Source organism: Stegastes partitus, unplaced genomic scaffold (genome assembly GCF_000690725.1).
Source record: "Stegastes partitus isolate 25-593 unplaced genomic scaffold, Stegastes_partitus-1.0.2 Scaffold2113, whole genome shotgun sequence".
NCBI lineage: Eukaryota > Metazoa > Chordata > Actinopteri > Pomacentridae > Stegastes > Stegastes partitus.
This window is the reverse complement of record NW_007579844.1, coordinates 68,452-78,567: the sequence shown is the minus strand read 5'-3', so window position 1 is coordinate 78,567 and position 10,116 is coordinate 68,452.

The window sequence follows — 10,116 nt, the reverse complement described above, 5'->3', positions numbered from 1 at the left end:
ATGTCAACATGTGAGATATACAAACCGTACCTCCCATACAGCTGTCATGAACGTGGGAATTAGCTGCTGAGACCAAAGCTGTTGTGGTACCAGGCTGTGAGGACGGATGTATTTTGCTGTGAAGTTGGACATCTTAACATGGAGGTCTGTGGGGACTGACTCGCTTCAGCAGCCAGCCTCCAGTGGCCATTTAAGGAACTGCAGTTTGTTGCCCGTACGTGTTGGCTTTTTGCTTCAGCCTGGGAGGTCGCAGCTTGACGGAAAACCAGCAGTTTTGAATAGTTTCCTGCAGGGATTTACCCACCTGCTGCTGTCTCCACAGAACGGTAAATACTGACAGATTAGTGACCTGACTGCACCTCGTTGACGGGGTGTCGGCTTGGTGCATGCAGGGAGGCGAGAGCTGCCATTAAAGGGGTTTGTTCACTGAACTAAAACAAGCAGAACTGATGTAAAACGTGGACATGCTCAGTGTGGTAGGTCGCTGCTTGGAGTTTGCTGTTTTAACGGATTTTGAGAACAGTAGAAGTAAATAGTTGAAGGTGTGTAAAAAAGCTTGAATGCACAACAGATGTCAGGCTGATACCTGCAGTCTGCATCCACTTAGTGTGACTACTAATGCACCCCACGTTACTACCTATTGCCTACCTGGTGTAATAATTATCTTCTCGTGGTTAGTTGCCTCCTGCAGAAGTCTGGAGTTTAATAACAGATTAGTAGCTGAGCATCAATATGAAAACAGAAAATGTCCCAAATTTATTTAATTTGTGATAAAATATCAACTGCTTCACAGAAAAGTAAATTTAACCTTTTGTGCTCTGCGTCCATGTTCTGCTCCACGTCGGGGGTTTTGGATTCTCGCGTCGTTTATTTCTCAAAGTTCTGGTTTCTCTTTAGAGGTTCTGTTGGTGTCGTGACGTGAGCGTTGGCGCTGCATCATGCAGGCCATGCGGCCGCTCGCTGGAGCACAGCGAGGACGTGTACGTCCACCGTATCGCAGTGTGTTTATGTATCTGTGTGCATCGTCCGCTCTGTGCAGCCCCTCAGGCAGGGATAAAGAGTGTGTGTGTGTGTTTGGTGTGTGTGGTGTGTGTGTGTGGATTAATGCAGTGCTCTCAGCCTCTTACTCCACTCCCAGCTCATCTGTCTGATTCAGGCTGACACACTGTGTTCTCTTCAGCAACATTACAGTCACAGACTGCTTAGAAAGGGTGGTGGTGGTGGTGGTGGGGGTGTAGAGAGGAGGAGGAGGAGGAGGAAGAATAGAAGTAATAAGGGAAGTAAAGGGAGCGATGGGGACAGTGAGATAGAGGGAAAAAACGAGTGAGTAAAACAGAGATGAAAGAGAAATATGAGCGAGCGAGGGCACTGGGGCATTGGCAGAGAGCAGAGAACAGAACAAGGACGCTGACAAAAGAGGAGGAACACCGCAAAGAAAAAAAGAAAACGGAGGGGCACGTTTCTGTACATGAGGGAAGGAGATGGGAGGAGAGAGGGCACATGAAGAGGAACGACAAGAAAGGGAGAGAAATGAGACTGATGTGAGATAGCGGGCAGGAAATCTGAGCTGAAACGCCGCCATCCGCTGGTGGGAGTCGGCCAGAAGGATTTAAGGCAGCGGCCAGATGCAGGGAAGGATTGAGTTTGTTTTAAGAGTCTTAAACCTGTCTGGAGCAGGACGAGGAGCATTCATACAGGACTGTACTGTACACATGTGTTAGGAGATATAAACCCCCTGAATTCAAGGTCGCTGCTATCCAGTAGTGTCCCCCCACCTCCACCTCCACCACCTCCTCCACCTCCACCACCTCCTCCACCTCCTCCACCTCCCAGCCCCCCACTGATGAAACCCTCTGCAAGAGAAGCTGAGTGTCTGCTGTGACTGATTTAGTCGTCACCCGCTGACAGGACACAATGGAGAAGTCAGAGTGTGCTAACCTAACCTCTGATGTGGGTTAGCGCAGCATGCTAATAAATGTTTTAACATCGATGCTGTGTGTGTGTGTGTAAGTGTGTGTGTTGGTGTGTGTGGGCGGGCAGATGAAAGAGACAAGCTCACCCGAGAGACATCGATGAACAATGCTTTTGTTAAGGCTTTTTACACACATCCACACCCCCCCTACACCCCTACCACACACACACACACACACACACACACACACACACACACAAATAATACATGCTGGAGTAAACACATGCCTGTAAGCTGCGCACACACACACACACAAACACACACTGTATGAATACAAACATGGTGTAAAAAGCCACACATGCATGAGCGTACAGGGCTGCGCACACACACACACACACACACACACACACACACACACACACACACACACACACACACACACACACACACACATGAATGTCCCATTTAAATAAATCACCTTGGATTAGACCCACTTCCTAAAGCTCATTTTAAAGTCTGCCAGCGTTCTTTGCAGAATGCATAGAGGAGATAGAGGGAAAGAGGAGAGTCTGGCACCGGCGTCTGACACTCTCTCAACACCAGGGGGGAGGAGGAGGGAAGAAAAAAGCAAAGAGCAAACACTCCCCGAAGAATGGATGAGTGGGAAAGGAGGAGGGAAAAACACAAGAGCGAGGGAGGAAAGACGGAGCGAGCGAGGGGAGAGCCGCTCGCTGAGAGAAAGGCAGGAATGCCGGGTTTGGTTTGTGTGTCTGCGTTGCCCTCATGATGATGCAGCGTGAGCGTTATTAGCAGCAGATAGACGTCAGATATGAAGCATGTTCACGAGAGTGGAACCGCCATCAGATAAACACTGCCAGCTCATTTATCTACAGCAAACCGCCGAACTGACACAACAGCCAAAAAAAAGTGAGAAAAGTAAACGTTGGGATGATGGCGGCAGTGAGTGAGACGCGTCTGCGTCGTGGTTTTTATATTTTAGATGCGTTGGAAACAATTTAAAGCTCCACAGATTTTATTCTGCTCAATTACTGGAAATGTTTTCTTGCAAATAGAGTTACACAAGTTGTAAGAAGTGCACAAACGTGTGTGTAGGTTCTGCAATAAACAGCTTTTACACATGACAGCAGTGGTTTCTGGGTTTAAAAGTTTAAACCGTTAAAGTGAAGCGACAACAAGAACTCAGATTATTCAGTTTAGTTCAGCTTTAATAAAACATGGATTTAATATTTAAACAGCAAAGTCACCTTGTTTCTGTTCACCTTTGATAGAATATAGTTTGTTCTGATTGAATTTACTCGATACAGCCTCCAGTCACACCTCCAGAGCTATCTCTGTGTGTGTGTAGACATATCAGTATTATGATCAGTCTCATTATTGCTAATCAGGACATTTATGGCCTAAAATGATCATTTGAGCAGAACAATAATGTCGGTTGATGCTGGCAGTGAGTGAAACGTCTCTGCATATATATATTTATATTTATATATATTTTAGATGCATTGGAAACAATTTAAAGCTCCACAGATTTTATTCCACTCAATTACACAAAATGTTTTCTTGCAAATAGAGTTGCACAAGTTTTAAGAAGAGCTCAAAGGCGTGCAGGTTTTGCAATAAACAAGAAGTTCACACGACAGAAACGGATTTAAAATACAGCGCAGAAGCCTGTTTTAGAAGAATTAAAGTAATAACGATTTCGTCCAATTAATCATTTCAGTAGTGAATTAATATTTAAATTGCAGCGTGACCTCGTTATTGTGGACGTTTACTGATTAAATGTACTCGAGATGCAACAACAGCTTCAATCACACTTCAGCTTGTATGTTTGTGTTCATGTAGACTTGTCAGTAATATCAATCTTCTATATGCTAATAATAATAAATACATTTCTGGCTTAGAATGAGCATTTTGAGCAGATTTAGGTAAAGCAGAAACAACACTATTAGCTGGTGGCAGTGAGGGAGATTCTGTCTGCATGGTTTTATAAAAATATATTTTAGATACGCTGAAACAATTTAAAGCTTCACAGATTTTATTCTGCTCAATTACATAAAATGTTTTCTTGCACATAGAAGACTCTCACAAGGCAGGAAGGTTTTGGAATAAAATGATTTCTGGTTTCAAAATAAAATGCTGAAGTGAGAGAAGAATTCAAATAATAACGTAGTGCAGTGAATCAGTGAGGTTAATTCAGGACTGTGGGGGTTTCAATATCACATGAATCTAATATTAAAACAGTAAAGTTACCTAATTAATGTAGACGTTTAATAGAATATTATTCATACTGATTAACTTTACTCAGGATGCAGCTCTAGAGCTTCCAGCCACGCTTCAGTATGTGTTTGTGTTCATACAGATTGTCAGTATGCTTAATATCAGTAATATTTCCATCCTGGTTTTGTCATTCCAGCAGGTTTTGGTACAATAATACACTATTTCCTGTAACAGTCCCGCAGAAAGTAAATAAACAATAATAATGAATTATCGCCCACCTCCATTACCTTTGGGGGTCGATGGCATTTTCTCTGCTACCAACATTACCTCCTGTGTTTTTATTAGCTTTACTCATGATAAATGGATTGCAGCTTTAATATCATTGAGTTGTTTTTTTTTTTCCATTTGCTTTTTGTGTGTCACGGAGTCGACAGATTACAGATAATTCAGTGCATTTGTGGACACTGATGACAAACAGCGTCCACAACGCTGCAGCTTGATTAAATGTCATTTGGTGCTGGGATTTACTGTAATCTACCAGCCCTGTGGATTAGTGCGTGGATGTGCGCTGCTGGGATATGTACGACAATAAGCCAAGTGGATTCTGACAGTTCTGATCATGAGGTGGCCGGAATATGTCGTCATATCAGTTTTCACTTCTGATAATGACGTGGATGACGGACTCTTATTTTGAAATGTCATGCATTAGCAGCAAATGACCCAAATGCAGACATGACAAGTGTAAAAGTGCAAAAAAAAAGAATTTTAATAATGAAAATACTAGGTGAAAATTTCAAAATAAAACAGGAAGTAGCTGTAAAAGGAACACAGAACACCCAGGAATCATTTACAGAACCAGAACACCCAGGAGCCATGACGGCCAGAGACTGTTTAACAGGCATCATCCCACCTATCGGTGAGACATCGCTGCTAACTGACGTCTCCGTCGTGCTCTGACTTCACGTCGCTGCAGTCGAGTATAAATACAGTGTGAGCACACAGACACACACTCTGTTCCCGCTCTGTGCCGTCTGGGTGGGCAGCGCTGGGTGTTCTTGGTGAGCGACGTCAGCCAGTTGGCTTAAAGCCGCCCTGCCAGGCTCCACACACACACACACACACACAGATCGCAGCGCAGAATGAGATCGCGGTGACACAACAGAGGGATTATATAAGGCCGAGCGGCGGCCATCGGGGGTATAATTGGGGGTTGGGGGGGAGCCGGCGGTTAAGAGAGAATGAACCTATTAAAAATGTGACTACAGCAGACAAAACACACACTGTAGTGCTGCGACGGAACCGGCGTTAGTCATCGGGCAGCTGTAGTGGACTGTGTGCTGCACCTGTTACTACTGGACGACACACACACACACACACACACACACACACACACAGCAGACAGTACTGCATTGAGACCCGTTATGGTTTCCTACGTTGAGGCTCGGTTGTAGGAGGAACTTTAGGATGAATTTGGACTGTTTCAGCGAGCAGACTCCGGCGGCGTGTCGTCACCGTGGTGCTACGCAGATGGACCAGTACAATAGTCACTTCACTGCTGTCTGGCCCGACACCCACAGGACAACTGTTACTACATTTCACTCACTCGGCTTTTCTTTCTTTTTTTCTGCCTCTTCAAAGGGAAAAAGCCTGACTGGGCCAATTAGGCCTCTGTCAGACAGGAGCTCCTTTCCATTAATCTGAAGGCGACTGTCGGCTTCCTGTCCAACCAGCGCCCCGGTCGGTGACATTTCACTTCTGCCGCCGCGGCGTTGCGATGTAGTGACTCTGCAGCAATCCCTCCGTCACGTCACTGCTTCTGTGTTTCTGAATGAAGCCGTGAGGAGCTTTAACACACTAGCTGGTGCTAACTGGTGCTAACTGGTGCTAACTGGTGCTAACTGGTGCTAACTGGGCCAATGCAGCGTGTCGGCTGATGTGTCCGGCTATAATCATACATAGGGTATGATTTATAGAAGTAGTTTAATTTGAAAAGCCAGCATTTTTCAGAGCCCCTTGTAAGGCTTTTGTAACATCGCACAACTTTTATTTTGATAGTGTAGTGTACCTCAGTGCATCCTGTTAACCAGGGCTTTTCTTTGAAAAACTTTCATTTGTGTACTTCCTTCTCTTGGCCTTGTTAGAGTCTTGTTCCTTTTTAAAGAACCAACATGCAGCTGCTACAGAGCCTTACGCGCCGGTTACCTGGGAGAGACTCTTATTTTGAAATTTGACCCAACACACCAGTCTGAGGAAATTCTTAAAACTTCAACTGCAACTGCGTTAAAACCGTGAAAGATATGAAAACACAGATTTAGGTGAACACCATTAAAAGCTTTGTGACCCGTTTAGACTTTGAATGAAGTTTCTACGTTAAACTGGGTCAGAACTACAGGGCGCCAAAGATGGCGGGTGTTCCTTGTCTGGTCGACTCTCCATTCGTTTCAATGGGGATTTTTGATGCCGTTTTTTTATGAATTTCGAGAAAACTTACGACAAATCTCTACCAAAAGGTAAAGCACACCAATGTTTTGATATTTAACTTAGACGGGTTTTGCCAAAGTTATAGCAGGATGTGATGAATCTGTAAGAATCAGTCGGAGGAGCAGCGATAAGTTAGCTTCAGTATTTATGTATTGATGGAAACCAGCAATGTTGTGTATTCATGTCTGTAAATGGCTTATTCTCTAGATGTATAGATGGAGTGACCGAGCGGTGCTGTAGCTGATCCAGTAGCTTGTGCCTCGTGGTCCATTCAAGTCTTGACTTCTTCTGGTGTTTAACATCCTGCTTCTTCTTCGTTTTTTTGTTTTTCTGTCCTGACTTCTTCACAAACGGACTCAGATTGTAAGTGGTGGAAGTTGAGTGACCCACACATATGATGCTCATATCACAGTAAATAACAACTTAATGCTTCACGGATGACTCACAAAGTTTTGCTTTCATCTGCGTATCGACCCAAAATGTTTAAATGTGACTCAAACATTCTGTCGTGTCGTCTCTGATCCTGACCAGCTGCCACTTGTAGGAAAGACGTGTTTTATTGGTGGAGTTGAAGCTGAACTGAACCTCTTTATGTTTCTGTCGGCTGGTTTAGGCTGAGCACCGTTCACTTTATTCAACTCGTCTTTACTCTGTCTGATTATTTAACTTATATTTTGCGTTTTGCTGTGCAGGTAAGCTGGTCGCTCACTGATCAAATCCGACTATACTTAGTTTTTATTCATTAGTAAAGAACTTGAGTGGAATAGAAAGTTCTGTCCTCTTCCTGTTTAGCGTTAAAACCACATGACAAACCATGAAACTTGGCAGTACGACACGCTGTAGGTGTCGGCACATATGAAGGCATTTTAACTGTATTATTATTATATCACCTGAACACACCAGCCTGGTCTGCTGTGAGCCCACTGGACTTGTTCTGACCCGGCATACTGTGTTCAACATTTGTATTTTTAGCATCGACTGTAGTTTCCTCTCTTTTTTTTTCTCCCGTCCTGAACCTCAGAGGTCCACAGCGGAAGAAAAACATCCTTCCTAATAGCTGGGAAGTGCCTGGACGTGGACGGTGTTTTTAATTAAGCAGCAGCCACAAGTGGACAGACGTGAACTTTACACCTTCTGCTTTCGGTTCAGTGTAATTTCAAAATACACAGCAGCAGCTTTAGAGGCTCCTAAACTTCTCCTGTGGCCAGACACAGAGCTGCAGCCATGCCGTCGTACCCTTTATTGCTCTTCTTATAATGATGATGTGCAGGTTTTATGCAGAACTTGGGGCGACTCGACAGATATCCTGAATCTGTTGGTTTTTGAAGTGAAATAAGCAGAAACATACAGGAGGCAGTAAAGATCAGCCCGTCTTCAGAAAACCCTGCACTGACCTACATTTAACTCCTATATGTGTAGAATACTAAACACTGCATCTTAGTTAATGAACCAGAGTTTTATTTAATTAAACAGTAAGAGTGCGACGTGGAGACGTTTGGGCGCCGTCGCAGCAGAGTGGCACATGTCACATTAATAAACACATGACAGATGAGTTAAAGTTCTGAGAGGTCTTCATGTGCTTTGCTCCTGCAGCACGTCTAAGATCCACCCACAGATGTTCAGCGATGTTCACGTCACATGACTGAGACAGAAGCTCCAGAAGCTTCAGCTTGAGTTGCTTGAACTCACTGATGAGGATTTTTTGAAGGATTTTGATGCTTTGGATCATTTCACTCACCACTGCAGTCAGAATATTCTGATCTGTCAAATGGAAATAAAAAGTTCTGAGAGTACAGTACTTGAGTAAATGTACTCAGTTACTTCCCGCTGCTCCTGCCTGGTGCCAGTACAGCAGAACATTTCCACCCCAGTGCTCAGCAGTTGGCGAGGTCTGGTTCCTGTGCGTTTGGTGATTGTGGCCGAAGAGCTCAGATTTAAATCCAGATGTAGATCTACCTCCTCCAGATGATGATGGCTGGTCGAGGCTGCGGCTACGTTTCAGACCCTGTTTGTGCATCGACACTGCAGAACCAGAACCAACAGCAGCAGCTTTGCCTCCACTCCTGTGTCAGCTGAAGCCTCCTGCTGCTCCTCTGCAGTGGCTCCAGGGGGCGGCTCGGCTTTTCCTTTCTGCCCAGCAGGTCTGCAGCTTTATCTGGAAGCTCTTTCCGCCTTCCAGACCTCGTCCTGACTTCCGCAGCTTCTTGCGATCTCCAGCGGGGGGGAACCATAAAAGGCTCTTTGTCGTCCTGTTGGAGCCGTTTTCTATGTTGAAGGCGTCAGTTTGGTTCATTTCTGGATCATCTGTCGGTTGTTGAATCTCGTCACCGGTTTGAGGCGTCAGAGGATCGATCGAGCTCTGAATGTTTAATCTGTAATCGTAGTTCTTGACCTGCCTGACAACTCCTAGTTTCTCTTTGGTGCAAAAGCAACACATCCATAGCTGTGAACATGCTTTAACAATGTTAGAGGAACTTTAACACGCTAACTGGTGCTAACTGGTGCTAACTGGTGCTAACTGAGCCAATGCAGAGTGTGTCTATTGATGTGTCCGGCTATAATTATATATAGGATATGATTTATAGAAGTAGTTTAATTTGAAAAGCCAGCATTCCCTGGTAAGGCTTTTGTAACATCTCACAACTTTTATTTTGATAGTGTAGTGTACCTTGATGCATCCTGTTAACTAGGGCTTTAACTTTGAAAAGCCCACATATGTGTACTTCCTTCCTTAAGCCTTGTTAGAGTCTTGTTCCTTTTAAAAAACATGCAGCTGCTCCAGATCCTTGAACTCTGGTTACCTGGGAGAGACTCTTATTTTGAAGTTTGACCCAACACACCACTCTGAGGAAATTCTGAAAACTTCAACTGCGACTGCGTTTAAACCGTAAAAGATATGAAAACACGGATTTAGGTGAATAACATTCAAAGCTTTGTTACCCGTTTAAACTTTAGATTAAGTTTCTACGTTAAACGAGGCCGGAGCTACAGGGCGCCAAAGATGGCTCGTTTTTGACTCTCCGTTCATTTAAATTCTGAATATTTTGTCTAATATCTGTATTATTTTCTACTTATGGACAAATACGTGCAATATAGTGAACAATCTGTGCAATATTGATGCTTCTCTATTTGTATTTCTTTAAATGAATGAATCTGTTCAAACATTTGCAGGAATTTAGACGATCTAACTCGTACTTGTGTCTTTGTTGGTTTATTTTTATTTTTCTACGGATGCTCCTTTAATGTTTGCATCGTCCCTTCTGCTGCTCACAGTGGAAACTTCCCCACTATGGGATCAATAAAGGCTATCATTATTTTAGTTAAAAGAAGTGCCTCCAGCTTTTATTTTTTAGGTTCTTGTATAAAAAGCTGCAGAGAAACGACATTGAAGGCTCGTGTTTTCCTGCATTTACGTCTTTGTGCTCTAAAACCAACACCGTGTGAAATCTGCCCAAACTTTGTGCCCACAGCTCTGCAGTCAGCTGCTT